This window comes from Sciurus carolinensis, chromosome 10, assembly GCF_902686445.1.
Source record: "Sciurus carolinensis chromosome 10, mSciCar1.2, whole genome shotgun sequence".
NCBI classification, from domain to species: Eukaryota; Metazoa; Chordata; class Mammalia; order Rodentia; family Sciuridae; genus Sciurus; species Sciurus carolinensis.
This window is the reverse complement of record NC_062222.1, coordinates 33022388-33040207: the sequence shown is the minus strand read 5'-3', so window position 1 is coordinate 33040207 and position 17820 is coordinate 33022388.

Here is a 17820-nt window from a genome sequence, read left to right as displayed (position 1 = left end):
ACATTACTATTTCATTTTTCTCTGAGAATTGTTGTAAGCATAAAAATAATACCCCAAATTATTTTCCCTTCATACCTGCTAGTGTTTTCCATCTGGAAAAACACTTACTATCCCATTGTCTTTCCTGGACTGTGAGTTCCTCCATATGTTGTTTACTCTCCTTTCTGATTTGAAAAATACTAAACATTGGTTAAAAAAAAAAAAAAAAAGCAAATACGCTTGATACTATACAATGAGTCCTTCATTAACATTTTAAACTATTTCCAAGTCAGTTAAAATTTTATATAGCCTTATTTGTTTAAAAAAGTCTTTCAAGGGCTGGGGAGATAGCTCAGCTGGTAGAGTGCTTGCCTTGAAAGCACAAGGCCCTGAGTTTGATCTCCAGTACTGCAAAAAAAAAAAAAAAAAAAAAAAAATCTTTCAAGATATTTTATTATGTTTGAAATTTTTTTCTTTGTTTTATTCTGGTGGTCAACTAGCTGGGCACAGTAGTCAATGATATTTTTGATTAGCTAGCATGTTAGTTAACTTTTCACTGCTGTGACAAATACTGGGAATAATAGCATGAAAAAAGGAAAATGTTTATTTTGAGTTATGGTTTCAGTACATGGTCATTTGGCTCTTTATTTTTGAGCTTGTGGTAGGCAGAACATAATAATTGGAAGCATGAGGTGAAGAAAATATGCTTGCCTCATGGTGGCCAGAAAACAAAGAAAGAGAAAGAGACTTGGGTCTTAATAATCCCTATAAGGGATTAACTAACCTAACTTTCCCCCAGTAGGCCCTACCTCCTGAAGGAGAAGCCACCTCCCAATAGCACCACAGACTGGAGACTAAGCCTTTAGCCTATGGGCCTTTGGGGAACATTATTATCCAAACCGTAACACAAAGCTATTACTATTGGTATGCCCATTTCATTTTATCACCAAGTACAAGTTAGCTGAAAATGGAGCTTGCGCAATATTTATGCCAGAGAAGAGGACGATTATGTTAGATTATGTTAGGTTAAAACTTATAAATGAAATAAATTTTTTTTCAAGTGCATGAATGGCTTCAATGTTTCAAAAAATAAATTATTTTAGAGGGTTATCAATTAAATATTTTGCATAATATCATAGACTGGTCAGATGGAGCAGGAAAAATTTGTTGGGCTCAATTTGTTACCCAGCTTCTTAAAGCTGAGATAGATGTCATATAGGGGTTATAGTTTTTCTCTATCTGCATTACAGCTTCCATGTTTCTAACTTATTTTTTCTCAGGATATTTATTTGTGTGTGTGTGTGTGTGTGTGTGTGTGTGCGCACGCACGCTAAATTTGCACATATTTTTAGCATATGAATCCTAAAGACAGATCTTTGTTGTTCTGAGGAGAATTAGGGAATGTACAATCCTTGTCATATAAAGAGCAGCCTATAGGACATCAGGTTGTGGTGAAATTCCCATGGCTGCCGTCACCACCATCTTGCTCAATTTTACGAGTTAACCTAGGCATTTATTTGACATGAACCTTCCTTAATGTCCTGCTGGTAAACTTTACATGAACTCTAAAAACTTACATGGGTATATGGAGGAGCATCCCTCTACACCCAGGAAATCCATCCCCCTTCTCACCACCCCCTCACTACTGATTATACATCATTTCTCCCAAGTTTCCCTTTATTATCACTCGACTGGATATTTATCTGACATTTAAACATGCTCTGAATTGTAACATCTTAAAGAAATCCTTTCACTTCAGCTTCTTCCTTTTATATCCCCATATACTTCCTTCTCATATCTTAAATCCTCCAGATCTGTTAGTACATTTCCTTTCTATTCCCCCATTTCCTACTGCTTCCTCAATCGACTTCTTTATGATTTTGAACAGCACTAGTTACTTTAAAGAGGCTAAAATACATTGGAAATTGTCCAGGACTCATTTAAATTGATTTCTTAGTGTCATGGGATATTCTCAACTATTCCTTTTTCATTAATTGATCAAAGGCAAACTTTCAGTTTTAAGATGAATGAGTTATGGGAAGCTAATGTACCACATGGTGAGTATAGTAAATAATATTCTGTAGTACATTGAAATTCACTGAGAGTGGATCTTAACTGTTCTTGCCACCAAACAACCAAAAACCTAATAAAAAAAAAATGGAACTAGGTGATGTGATAAATATGTTAAGTGACTTCAGAGTAGTAATCATTTCAAAATACATATGCATATGCTATTATCATGTTGTGTACATTAAAATTAAACATTTTTTTGTCAGTTATACCTCAATAGAATTGAAAAATTGAAAGAAAATCTGAAAAAAAATTGAAAGAAAAATGTGATTTCTGACCCCACATGTCCGTCTTTCTTCATCTCATTCATTGGCTGTTTGGCCTACTTGGATGGCTAATGTTCCTTTGGCAATCAAGTCTTGGAATTTCTTAATGATATCTTCTCATTTCTTTTTAGTTTTTCCCTCTGTATTTTCACTATCTAAGACCTTAGTGAAGTAAGCCGCGACTGCACATGGATGCTTCAAAGGTACGTCAAACTCAGCAAGTCCATAATGGAACCCAAAATCTTCCTGCTCACACAGTCCTTGACATTCTTCTACCTCCTCACACCTGTTCTCTGTCAAATCCTTCACAGGCTCCTATGGATTTTTCCCCCTAAATATTTTCTCAACTCTGCACTTTCTACATTTCAACTGATTGCATCCTACTTCAATATGCTCTCTCTCTTTGGATGAATATTTAGCTTCCAGACATGTCTCCCAGCATCTACCTTGTTTACCTTCCAATTCCTCTGTGAATTTCAGCTAAGGTACATTTTAAAAATATACAACTTTGATCCTTAAGTACTCTTCAATGTAGAGTTAAACACCCATGTTTTTAAGTAGAGTTAAAAAGAAAATAAAACATCTCACATAGCCCGGTACTTATTTTTAATTTAGGTTTTCATTTCATATGACCCTACCTACTCATTTTCTAGACATCAGATAAGTTTTCCATCTTTTACCTTCTAGAGGGAACCCATTTCCCATCATACCAACAGCATTTCTGAGAATATTGGGTTTTCTTACCAGTGCTTTCTTTCTCTCCAAGGAAACTTTTAATTACTTTTTAGGTCTGAGGTAAGAATATTTTCCTCATTATGCATTCTTACCACCAAATTTTTGCATTCTGTGCTTCCCAGCCCCCTCATCTGACCTGGTATTTATCTCAATTTGTACTTATTTATTTTTAAGTGACACTAGGAATAAGTTTTCCCTTCCACTGGATTGTCGGAACCATGAAATTTGAAAATAAATATTTTTTCTTGTAACTCAAGCTATAGGTTCTAATGTTCCATAAATGGTTTTTTCAGAATAAATGAATGAGTGTTAAGGTTTAGATAATGAGTGTCCCACAGAAGTTCATGTGTGAGACAATGAAGAAGGATTAAAGGTGAAATGATTGGGTTATGACTTAACCTATTCAATGAGTTAATCCCCTGATAGGAAGTAAATGAGTTATTTCCTCTACCACACTCTTTCACTATGATATTCTTCTTCATCCCAGGTCCTGAGGAATGGAGTTAGTCATCTATGGACTGAGACCTCTGAAACCATGAGGCTCCAAATAAACTTTTCCTCTTTAAAATTGTTCTTGTCAGGTTTTTCAGTCACAGCAGCAAAAAATTAACCAAAACAATGAGTCTTTCCATTCTTAGCTATAACTAACATACTAACTCCTCTACATCTGGACAGTGTCTTTTTTATTTTTTTATTTTTTATTTGTTTGGTACTGAAGATTTAACCCAGGGGTGCTTTACCACTGAACTACATCTTTAGTTCATTTCACTTCTTAATTTGAAGCAGAGTCTTTACTAAGTTGCTGAAAGTTCCCCTAAATTGCTGAGCCTGGTTTCAAAATGGCCATCCTTTAGCCTCAGACCATTACAGCTATGCATCATCACATCTGGTATGTGCAGTGTCTTATAGCATTGCTAAAATTTCTTATCCAACATCATTCCATCCCTAAACCCCTATTTACTCTTGTGTGTCCTTATCAACATGCATTTCCAATTAATATCCTATTTCAAATAAAATTTTAAAATTCTTCAATTTTTTCTACCTAATTTATATTATCACTATTTCTCAGAGCCTTGGGACTTGTTATGGCTAGTATCCATAGAGTTAAAATAGTCTGCTCTAAAATATTGCTTTTTTAGGCCTCTTTAAAATTCTATGCTGTTTTTAATTAATAGTAACCTGTTGTAATGCCTTCTAGCCATTGTGATTATCTTTTGCTCTCCCGGCCACTCCCCAGCATTTTCCAAAGATTTTGTATTCAATTTATTTAAAAGTTGATGAGTTCTTACTCTTTTCTGGGCTCTGATACTGTACTGCTAAATACCACATAAATAGACCCAGATAGTATATGGTAGTGGAATGTGAGAGAAGGGATTATGAAGACAATGGACAAAAAAAAAAAAAAAAAAAAAAAATTGATGAGATTGTTCAGATGTCAAAGAGGTTTAGAGATAATGCATGAGAATTTGACAGATATTGAGGTGGGTATGTAGTTTAGTTTTCTTGGATGATTGGATTGTCTGGAAAGTCTTTAAGACATATATTTAGGCAGAATATCCTTGAGGATATCAACTTTATCAAATTTCAATTTGTAATTTCTAAATGCTCCATGCTGGGAGGTGGTTGTGTTAGTTAACTTTTCATCACTGTGACCAAAATGCCTAGCACAAATAATTAGAGAAGGACAAGTTTATTCTGGCTCATGGTTTCAGAGGTCTCAGTCCAGGATCAGCTGACTCCATTGCTCTGGAACTGAGGTGAAGCAGACCTCTGGAACTGAGGTGAAGCAGACCATCATGCAGAAGGGCATGGTGGAGGAAGGCTGCTCACCTCTTGGTAGCCAAGAAGAGAGTGAGATGGAGAAACCCAGGGGGACAATATATAACTTCCAAGGCATACCCCTAGTGACCTACCTACCTCTTCCAGCCATGCCCCACCTGCTTACAGTTTCCAGATGGTTAACAGTTCTTTCAAATTAGTAATCTATCAAGTGAATTAACCCACTAATTATTTCACAGTTCTCACAATCTAATCATTTCACCTCTGAACATTCCTGCATTTTCTGTCACATGAACTTTTTAGGGAACATGACATATTTAAATCATAATGTCCCATACTGCTAAAACTCATGTTCATTTCACAATGCAAAATATATTTAGTCCACTTCGAAGAATCCCCATAATCTTAACAGTTCCAACATTGCCCAAAAGTTTCCTCTGAGACTTGAGGCAAACTCTTGGCTATGAGCCTAAAAATAAAATATAGGTTACATATATCTGATACATAATGGCACAGAATGCACATTTTCATTAAAAAGGAGAGGAATGAGGTATATAAAAAAAGGGATGAAACAAAAACCCAGTCAGGCAGACATTAGGTCCTGAAACTCTGCATGCAGCATCTGGGGTACACAGATGTGAACTTCAAAAGATGGGCAGTCCCACTTTGTCCTTGCTGGCTGTAGCTGAAATGGTCTCTCTCTGAGTCTGGCTTTCTCTACAGCAAGCAACTTTTCTCAGCAAGCAGGTTTTCTTGGGAGAAGTTGCACGTGACTTGCCTTTCTTAATCCAGGGGTCTCCACTGCAACTTTGGCTTCCTTCTCACTGCTTCATGCATCACCCTTGTGCAGAGATTCTTACCTTACTATATTTTGCTTGGTGTCCCACGCCTTCCTTTCAAATCTCAGTGAGATCTCTATGACCCCTTAACTCCACTATTATGCATTTCTGCAGATTCAGCTCAACATGAATAACATCAAGGTCTGCCACCAACTCAAGCAGTAGTTGAGCACCCTTGAACTTAGCTGCGGTGGTCTCTGAATGCCTCAGCTACTCAGCATGCTGAACTAAATCTTGGAGACAATTTCCTAGGCACCTTTGTGAAAGCCCTTGTTCTCCGTGGTCTCCTCTTACAGGAGTTTTGAGTTTTATACCCAAGCCTGAGATGGGTGTGGCATGGTTGATTCCTGAGGTTCCCTCAAGTCATTTTTCCTATTTCCTCTGTACAAAGTGCCTAGTGTCTCTTTAGTTGTGATAATCATCTTCAGCAATCACACCTTCCTAGGCCCAGTTTTACATCTACTTTTCTGGCCAAACTGTAAGTTTATCAATTCTTTCCTCTCTCTTGTTTGCTTCTAATTCTTATAATAAATCAGTCTAAAAACTGTTTTTAATGCTTTCTAGTCTTGAAATTCATCCTGTCAGATTAATTAGTCCATCATTTTTATATTCAGACTTATACAAAGCCTCAGGACAGGAAGAAAATGCAGACAAGTTCTTAGCCAGAACATGATATAAATGATCTCTAGTCCAATTTCTAAAAGAGTCCCTGTTCCCCTCTGAAACCTCATGAGTACATTCTTTACTGTCTGCATTTCTACAAGCATTCTGATATTCTGGGCTTCCACCAGAATCATCCATTTGGTTTTGCTCAGAACAAGCTAAGACTTTTCCATCTGTGCTTCTGAACTTGCCCAAATTTTCTCCCACAAACAAGTTCCAAATGCTTCTGAACCACGAGATAATGTTAGCCACAACAAGGATCCCACTTGTTATGGTTTAAATATGAGTTATCTACCAAAAGCTCATGTGTTAGAGAATGTAAAATTTTTCAGAATTGAAATAATTAGCTTATGAGAGTCTTAACCTAATCAGTGAATTAATCCACTTATGTGGATTAAATGGGTGGTAACTGCAGGCATGTAGGATGTGTCTGGAGGAGGGAGGTCTCTGGGTGTATAATTTTGTGTTTTATATTTTGTCCCTGCTAAGCACTGCTCTTTCTACTTCCTGTTGCCATGTTCTGGGTTGCTTTTCTCTGCCATGTCCTTCTGTCATGATGTTCCTCCTCATCTTGGGCCCAGAACAATAAGTAGGCCACCTATGAACTGAGACCTCTGAAACCATGAGCCAAAATGAACTTTGTCTCCTGTGTGTTGTTCTTCTCAGGACTTTTAGTTACAGTGATGAAAAAGATGACTAAAACACTAAACCTGGTACCAGTATGTGTTAGTCACCTTGTCATTACTGCAACCAAATGCCCTGACAAGAACAACATTGAGCAAGAAAAAGTTTATTTTGGCTCAAAATTTCAGAAGTCTCTCTCAGTCCTTATCTGGCCAACTCCATTGCTCTGGGTCCAAGTTGAGGCACAACTTCATGGCAGAAGCATCTGGAAGAGAAAAACTGCCTACCTCATGGTAGCCACGAAGCAGAGTGAGAAGAAAGAGGCACAGTGGCATGATGAAATCTCCAAGGGTACACCCCAAGTGATCTGCCGCCTCCAAACACAATCCACCCACCTATAGCTACTACCAAGTTAGTAGTTCTTTCAACTGATTAATCCATCAAATGAATTCATCCACTGATTAGGTTACAGCTTTCATAATCTCATCATTTCATCTCTGAACATTTCTGTATTGTCTGTCATAAGTTTATTGAAGGACACCTCACATCCAAAGCATATCAAGGGTGAAATTTCAAAGCCTGAGCTCTAGCTTTTGAGACTTCAGATGATTTTAAAGAGTGGCGGCAGGCTGTGAACAATGCCCCTCGATAGAAGAACTACTGTTTTATCATATCCCCCATGCTTCTTTTCTTGTTTGTCTTCTCCCTTGCTCCCCAGGCACTACATATACAGGGCTGAACAAACCAAATTATATGACCCCTTATCACACACCCTACAACTTTACATCTTTTAAATTAACCATGTCGGGAGGAAAGAAATCAGCAGGAAAGCTCAGAAACTATGAAATTCTGTGTTCCTTTAGCTCAGGAAAGACAATAATCTGAATGAAACATAAGGGTTCTTTAGAAACTCTGCTCCATCAATTCCTTTTCCAAAGTGCCTGGGCTTTCCCTACTTCAGTACCTCCATTCCATACAAAGCAGGAATACCACTTCCTATGCCTCTCCAAGAGTTTCAGTAATTTATTCTGTGTGTTTGTTGGAGAAGGTGGGATATGAAGGTATGTGTGTGTGTGTGTGTGTGTGTGTATGTTGTGTGTGAAAGAGAAAGATACAAAGATAACAGGTAGATAATCAGATAGATAGTTGGATAAATAAAGATGCATGACAGATGGGTGGATGAATAGAGTTCATTCTATGAATAATTGTGCTCTCTTTTTTGCTCTTCATTCTCTAATGTTGAATTCAGTGCTGAAGCCACAAACCCATACCCGGTTCTCTTTCTAATTTTGGAAGAAAAGTCTACCAGTCACCTAATTATAAATGTAAAAGAAACAAGCAAAATTCTTATTATAATTTTGTTTGACTTCTCTGTAAGATTTGATTTTGATGACCACTGACAATAAAGAAACTTCAGCTAGGTGCAGTGGTGCAGGTCTGTAATCCCAGCAGCTCAGGAGGTTGAGGCAGGAGGATTGCAAGGTCAAAGCCAGCCTCATCAACAGCGAGGTGCTAAGCAACTTAGTGAGACCTTGTCTGTAAATAAAATACAAAAGCAGGCTGAAGATGTGTCTCAGTGGTCGAGTATCCCTGACCCTGGTGCCACTCACCCCCCTCAAAAGAGAAATTTCAAACAAATTAAATTTAGTAGAGTTCATTTGAGTAAGGAATTACTCATGAATTGGGCAGCACTCAGAACTAAGAAGTATTGCAAGCCACATTGGCAGGCAATATTTACATACAGATAAATGAAGTAAAGTACAGAATCATTTTGGTTACAGTATGGTGGCTGCATTTTATGGACATGGTGTGTCAAGGTCTTTGACTTACATAGACATGGTCTGATCAGGTGGTAATCTATGGTTGGTTGAGCCTCAGCTGCTTGTTATAAGAATACACTCAAGTTAGATTGCAGTTTATTTACATATGAAGTTAGGTCACAGTTTGGTAAATAGGGACTCAAAGTATGGAGGCAATCACAGGCCAAATTTAGTTTAATTTAATACCACCTCTTCTACTTCTTTCTTTTCATATGTTTCACTACACAATTATCCCAATTTACCTCTGATAAATGGTCCTTCTTGTGAGTTTCAAGAAAAATACAATGTCCTCAGTATAGTACATGAGTCCCTATTGGTTCCTCTTTATTAGGGCAGAATTATCTCCATCCACGGCATCCATACCCTATGCCACTCCGCTATGTCATTCATCACAGACATGTGCCTCTGTCCATCTCTTTCTTGTTTATCATACCTTAAGACATGATACGGATGATAGGGAGATAGATAGTTGGATAAATGCATAAATACTCCCTCTCCTTGTAATACCCTCTTCCCAGTCTCCTTAGTAAATTTCTTTCTCCTCTCAGAAAAACAAAACAAAACACCAGTTATATTTTACTGGCAGTTCCTAGTATATTAAGACTCTTCCACTTTTCCGTACTTTGATCTCATCGTTTTTTTGTGTGTTGCTCTAATATTTGACTGACATTTTTCCTCATGACTAAATAGTGAGCTCTTGAATGCAATCAGCTTTGTTCCTTCAAAAGTTTGGGTGCAAGCTGGACCCACTCTTTAATCCTAGTGACTAAGGCCTGAAGATTACATGTTCAAGGCCAGTCTTGGCAATTTAATGAATTTTGATCTTAAAATATAAAAGGGCTTAGTATAGTTTAGCGGTAGAACTCCTCTGGGCTAAATCGCTAGTAATGAAATACGCTAGTTATATAGAATCCTGTTATTTTAAAAAATCTGAACCACAATAAATATTTTTCATTTTGGAAAATGAAATGGAAAGGTTCTCATAGAAATAGACAATTGGTTTGTTGATGAAAATTTTCATAAAAAGTTAACATGATTTCTTTTTGCTTTTTCTTTTAAATTTCCAGTACTTAAACAATATTTCCAGCTTCCTACTGGAACTCATGGATTTTCCAGTGGCTTAAGTATTGACAGAAAATTAGATTTCATTATGGAGCATTTGTTTATCTTAAAATGTTTGCTACATGGATTTTATATTGCTATATTTTAGGTAACCCCTAAAATTAGATGAAGTTTGGGTATATTTGTATAATTTCAAGCAATGGAAGAATCAACATAAAAATGAACTTATCAGAGTTTCTGCTCTTCTTCCTTTTTAAAATCTCAAAAGTGATTTAGAAGGTGATAATCAGGGCATTGATAACACCAGAAAGGAGATAATTTATTTCTACACAATTGAACTACTTGTCAAATGCCTTTGGGTTTGAAAAATAAAATTGATGAAAATAAAGTCTTTCCTGTAAGCTAACTACTATAAAAATAGAATGTACTCCCCCCACAAGGTGAAAGAGATATGACTGCAATATAGAACTGTGAAATATTCTTAAAATCAAAACAAACAAAAATAGCTGATGATTAATTTAAATCCTTTCCCTCTACCTCATTTACATAATAATATTTTCCATTATTCCCCTTAAAATTTATGTGATAGGTTCTGCACACTTTTTGCTTTAATAAGGGGCAATTTCCCCTTAATTAATGCCAAGAAGAATTACCTACACTTTCAAATTGATTCATGATTAATCAGTCATATTTTCTAAAAGACATTTATTTTGATTAAAAGCTAAAAAAAATTAGCCTGGGATAATTCTCATTTCATTTGATATGCACTCTCATCAGGTTAGTGAACCTGGCTATTTTGGATCCATAAAACTACTCCCACTTCAGTTCTTATTACTTTCCGCCTATTTGACAATTAATACTTTTTTTTACTGCTACCTACTGCTGAACTAATTTTATTGCAGATTATGTTTGTCAGTCTTTTCTATTTTTATCCCACTGGAGACTGACTCATTGTCTTCCATTTAACAAGCTTCATGTTCCTTAGTACAGCTCCTGTGTGGCTTATGTGAAGACTGGTACAACAGCAGACTCTTTTTAAATCGATGTCCTGTTGAAAACCAGTGGTTATTTTTAGAGTTTTAAAGACTGTCATTTTTAAATTCTTGTCCCAGTTGGTTAGCAAGTCTATATTCGTTACCTGGATTTTGAAGAGTTGGCCATATAACTAACTAAAGTAGCTTTTTGCTTTAGAAATGAAGTCTCATAAATTCTGTTTGTCTAACTGATCTTTGGTTCTTTTCTGCTCAGCTTTAGTTATTTTCTTTAAATTCTTAGCTAATTATAATGCAAGCAATGGGACTCCTAGAACTAAGACTGTGTCAGCATTTTCTTTATGTCTGTAAGACTTATAATAAATCAACCAAAAATGATATTCAGTATATACCTTAGAATCTAAAGTTTCATATAAAAAGTAAGTAGCTTGGTTATAGTCTTATTTATATGCCTTCAGTATGGTTGTTTTAAATATCTCAAGAAAAGCTTATGATTTAGAAATAAGATTATTTTATAGTAAATATTTCTCAAGAAACTTTTAATCTCTGAAAGGCATTATCAGTTAATTCTGCTATAATATACTACCTTATTTTCCACAGTGCTTCTTATATTCTCATGAGTCTTTTCAATAGAAATATTTTAAGAGTAACTTACTTTAATTTAAAAATTTATTTTTATAATTAACACACAAAACTTGTACATATTTATGAGTTACCATGTGATGTTTCAAAACAAGTATACACTGTATAATAGAACCCATCTATTTTCTCAAATATTTAGCATTTTTTGTGATGAAAATATTCAAATCTCTTCTTCTAGTGCTTTCACAGTAAAATGGTTATAGATGATTATATAATTACTTTATATTTCAACAAAAATCTTTTGAAAAAATTTAAGGGCATGTCTAAATGTAATGTATGGTAATACACTCAATATGCTGTCATTCAAAAAGTGTGGGATTTATTTTATTAATGCAAAACATGCAAAAAACTGTAAACTTATGGTGCGCTACATAAAATGTTTCATTTAAACTTCTCACAAAATGTTTAAAATTCTCTGATTATTTTCCTTCTGATATATTTACATAACAATGCACAAAATAATACATCAGTACAAGGTTCTTTCGTAAAGGAATATACCTATTGACACCACTTGAAACATGATTAAGAACATTTCTGTCCCTTCAAGAAATCTTGTGTGTCTTTCTACTTACCAATGTCCCTCCACCCATTATGAGATTTCTATCACTTTAGAATGATTTTGTCTGTTTTTAAAATTTATATAAATAAAACTATATATATTCTTTTGTGTCTAGCTTTCTCAGCAAATCATTGTGCATATTGGTAGTTCATTCTTTTTTCTTACTGAATAATATTCCATTGTGTGTGTGTAATTCTCTAGACATATGATTAAATTTATAAACAACGAAGAGTTCTTGAAAGCTATCAAATCATTTTATATTCCCAACAATTGTACAAAACTACTTACTTACTGCTACTTACTACACATCCTTAACAATAGTTGATTTTTGTCAGTCTGTTTTGATTTTCAGTACTATGGTTTGCATCAATTTGTGTTCTTTTTGTTTTTGTTTTTCTACTGTAGGAATCTTTGTTCTCTCTTAGACTTTGAAAATATACTATATGGTTTTAGAAACTTAGTAGTTTTATAATTAGATCCATGACCCATTTTGATATAATATTTTGTGTATAAAATGAGGTGGGAATCAAGGTTCATGTTTTTCCTCAATAACAAGATTCTATTTTTCTAAGAACACCTATTTAAAAGACTTCTTTTCCTAAAAAATTGATTTAAGTCAGTTGTCAAGAGTCTGATGCTGGCTTTGTGTTCACTTTAATTAAATTTATCTTTCAACCAATACACAAGTACCTCAAAATTGTACATATTTACTGGGTACCATGGATGTTTTGATAGACATATACATTGTGTAATGTTTAAATCAGGTTAAATGTATCTACTGCCTCAAACATTTTATTTAAGGTGAAAACATTCTGTATATTTCCTTTTAGCTTTTCAAAATGTGTAGTTGATTGTCATTTATGTAGTAACTACTGTGTTAATAGCTCACCAGAATGTCCTGCTCTTTTCCACCTGACTTAGAACTCATTGACCAACCTTTGTGCATTGCTCTCTCCCAACTACTCTCCCCAGTCTGTGATAACCACCATTCTCTCAACTTCTATGAGACTAACGTTTGTAGCTTCCATACATGAGGGACATCATGCAGTACTTGTCTTTCTGTGCCTGTCTTATTTAACTCAATGATCTCCAGTTCCATACAGGTTGCCTCAGATGACAGGATTTCATTGTTTTTATGACCAAATAATATTCCATTGTATATATGTACCACATATTCTTTGTCCATTCATCAACCCATGGACACTTGAGTTGTTTTCATTTCTTGACTTTTGTAAATATTGTAATAAATATGAGGTGCAAATATCACTTCAAGAAGCTGATTTCATTTTCTTTGAATATATATCTAGGAGTGCATCTGTTGGAGCATATGGTATATGGTAGTTCTATTTTTAATTTTTTGCAGGGAGGTTCTGGGGATTGAACCCAGGGGCACTCAACCACTGAGTTACATCCCCAACCTTATTTTGTATTTTATTTAGAGGCAGGGTCTCACTGAACTGCTTAGTGCCTCACTTTTGCTGAGGCTGGCTTTGAACTCACCATCCTCATGTTTCAGCTTCCCAAGCTGCTGGTATTACAGGCATTCGGCTACCTCGCCTGGCTATTTTTAATTTTTTAAGGAACTTCTACCCTGTTTTCCATAATGACTGTACTAATTCACATTACCTCCAACAGTAGGTAAGGATTCTCTTCTCCACAACCTCACCGGCACTAATTATATTTCATTTTTTTAATAACAGTCATTCTTACTTGAGTGAGGTAATAGGTCATTTGGTTTTGATTGGCATCTCCCTGATTATACTGGCCATTTTTTTTCATATGGCTGTTAGCCATTTATAGATATTCATTTGTGAAATGTCTACTTAGATCTATCACTAATTTTTAATTGGGTCATTATTATTTTTTCTATTGAGTTTCTTATATGTTCTGGATTCAACCGTTTATCAGAAATATAATTTGCACATATTTTCTCCCATTGTGTCAGTTATATCTTCACTCCAGAGTCTATTTTTGGACTGTTTATTTCTTTTCATTGATTGATTTATTTATACTTATGCAAATTAAGCACTAGTTCATTGTGTAAGTTGGTAAGAGGCCTTGAAATCAGATATTGCATGTCTTATATTTTATCTTTGTTTTTCTTTCAAAATTGCCTTGGCTATTAAAATTGTTTCATCTGTTCAATGTCTTTTTCCTTCCTGTAAAATTTTTTTTTTAGAATAAGCTTGTCAATTTCTAGGAAAAAAATTTTTACTGAGTTATTGTTTGAAATTGATATTAATCTATAAATTAAATGGGTGAAATTTGACATCTGTGGTGGTTAATTTTACCTGTTACCTTAGCAAAGCTGTACTGCCCAGTTTTCTTGTCAAAGCCTAGATTTGCTGTGAAGTTATTTGTAGAGATGATTATTATTTAAATTCAGGTGACTATAAATAAAACAGATAACTATCCACAATGTGTTTTTGCCTCATCCAGTCTGCTGTAGTCCAAAGCCTACTTGTTCCCAAAAGAAGGAATTCTGCCTTGGCACTGGGATGCAGAAATTCTGCCCGAGTTTCCACCTTGCAGATTTGCCCTGCAGTTGTCCAAAATAAAACTGCAGCAACAACTCTTCCCTAAATTTTTAGCCTGCTGGCCTCCCCTGCAATTTTCAGACTTGCTTGCCTCCACAATTATGTGAGGCAATTCCTTAAAATGGGAAATTTTAGGGAAGTTCTTTCCGTATTTATAAACAAATTCATCATAAATTTGTCAGTATTCTCAGTATTATCACTTTCATTTTTACTATGTGATAATTTATTATTCCATCTGAGGTTCTGCCTGCCATCTGCTTGTGAACCATTACTGCTGGTTAGGTCTTTAAATATATGTTCTGAACTTTTCAATTCATGGTTCCTGCAGAGGCTGGAAAGTTGACATTACACATTTTATCCTCTCTTGTTCCTGGGATTCTAGGTGTGACTTAGATTCTGCTACTCTCCTATGAACTTGGATTTGGAACTGAGTCATGTCAGATCAGGATATGGGGAGCTATTTTGCTGCAATGACACTTAGACATGTCACTGTCCTGAAATTGGTGATGTAGAATAAGCTTCCAAATTTAGTAATTCGCTTTCTGACCTGGTGGCCTTTGGATTAGGACAGAGGTAGTATGTGTCTCAGGTCAACAGGGTCTTAATTCTGCAGATGACACAGGTTCTGGGTAGCAAAATTTGACCTTGCAAATTATTCTCAATAACTAATTTTAGAATTTGTATCTATAGCCCTTCTAAAAGAATCTACAACTATTTATTATATCCTTAAGCTAACTAGAGTGAATTCTGTTCCATTTATCAAAATACTGATCCACATAGGCTGTTGGGATTCTTTTTAATAATCAACTTGTTAGTAGTTAAAGTAGTTAAGCAACATTCACAAAATTATACTGTCCCTGAATATTCTTGAGGCATATTTCCCAACTGGGAGAAACAAAAATGAGTAAGAAGGTAAAGAATTTTTAGATTCAGTGGAAATGACATGAATTAAGTGCATTACTATGTGTCAATGGATTTATATAATATCCTATATAAAAATAAAAATTAGTACAGGTGAAACATTTTCATCTGTTTCAGTTGATAAAACATCTTTCAGTAGGTATATGCATTCACTATTGTGTGCTGAAGAGATTAGATAGAATATTTTGGCTGCTAAATTATATAGAAAAAGATGGAAGAGGCCATTAAATTTTAAGGTACTCAAATATAGACTAGGAAAGCCTGAACCCTGGACTTCTTGACTGATTCTTTTGGGGAACCAATAGACTTTTTATGTGGCATCACCATAAATACCAGAAATGTGCTGTAGTTATTTGCCAGTGGTTACTATCTCAGTAGATCCAGATCACTAAGGAATGCAGACTTTTAGAACATTGGGGACACTTGGAACCACTTTAGAACATTGGAAGCCACTCCTGTTTTTTCTCTATAGAAGGTCATCTCATTTGCCATGTACTGAGTATGTGAGTCTCTTTCTGCCATTCATATTACTGTCCCATTGGTGAAACCCAGCCAATGAGCAGTGTAGTTCCAAAGGCCAAATTCTGCATTTCCTATTTCTAAAAACTTACCAATTTTTATATCTACTGCCATATTTTCTATATTATTGACTGCTATTAAATATCAGCTAGTATATTACTTGTATTTTTGCTTCCTTCTTTGGATACATTTTTACTTAACCAAAATCATGCTTCCTTGGGTTATAAATATTAATGATTCTCTTTATTGTTCTATATTTCCTTACTTACAAATAAGGTATTAGAGATTTTTCCCTTTATTATGCAGGTTTTCATTATTTATTTACACTTTTCTAAAACTTTTGTCCATACTTTCAAAGTTGCTTTTCTGTATTTGTATTGTTTTTCTTTAGAATTGTTTTTTATCAATTTTTTATCTCATATTATTCTAAACACTTTGGGTGTCATTAGAAATGACTCCAGTTATTGACTTTGCCTGGAGAATTGTCCCAGCTAAGACAGGACCTGAGATTAGGACCGTCTTCCCAGGCAATCTATAGTCAGATTCATCTCTGAGGTGTACCTTTTCATTTGCCCTACAGTTCACAAAACTTTTATGCTGATATACATGATACTGTTCACTTACTTCAAAGGTCATAAGTTATTCTACTCAATGAAAAATCAATGCAAGATTTTCCTACCTGATATTAGTGTTCAATTCTTGTTTTTACACATAAAGTTCAGTGGGCTTTTTGTACATGTTTTGTAGAGGACACGAGAAAGATTAGGATTGCTAGGTTTTGGGATATGTGCATCTTCACTTTTCCTAGGTCGTGAAGAGTTATCGTTAAAGTGTTTGTATCACTTTAGACTCACATCAGCACCATCTGTTTTCCTCTATCTGGCTTTTTCTCACTAGAACTTGGTATTCAAATTTACAACAGAAGTTGTGCACTCTGATGTGCACCTGCAGTCTCAGTTACTAGGGAGGCTGAGCCCAGGAACTTGAGGCCAGCATGGGTAACACAGTGAGGCCCCATCTCTTAAAATTTTTAATAGAAAAATTTACAGTAGAAATGACAAATTGAAGAATTTTTTCGATCTCACTTTTATTTTAATATTTATCTCTCTGCCACAACTAATAATCTCTTCATGTACATTGACCATTTGTACTTACTGCTATGAAATGTCTGTCAACTTCCTTTGTCCTTTTATTCTATATTTTTCCTTTCAAACAGAATAAATTATTGATATATTCTAGGCACTATGCCTTTGTTAGTGGTTTGCCCCCCATTTCAAATCAAGTGGGGTTCATTCCAGGTATGCAATGATGGTTCAACATATGGAAATCAATAAATGTAATTCAACAAGAATCACATGATTTTCTGGGTACAGTGGTGCACACCTGTAATCTCAGTGACTTGGAAGGCTGAGGCAGGAGAATTGTGAGGTCAAAGCCAACCTCAGCAACTTAGTGAGACTCTAAGCAACTCAGCAAGACTCTGTCTCTAATTAAAATACAAAAATAGGCTGAGGATGTGGCTCAGTGGTTAATTGTCTATGGGTTTAATCCCTGGTAACAACAACAACAAAAAGAATCACATGATTATCTCAATAAATGCATAAAAGGCATTTGACAAAATTCAGCATCCATTTATGCTCTCAGAACATTATAAAACTGGGCATAGTAGGAACATATCTCAACATTGTAAAATCTATATAAGCTAAATCCAAGGCCAACATCATTCTAAATCCTGGAACAAGACAGGGATGTCCTCTTTCACCACTCCTATTCAAAATAGTCCTTGAAACCCTAGACAGAACAATTAGATAAA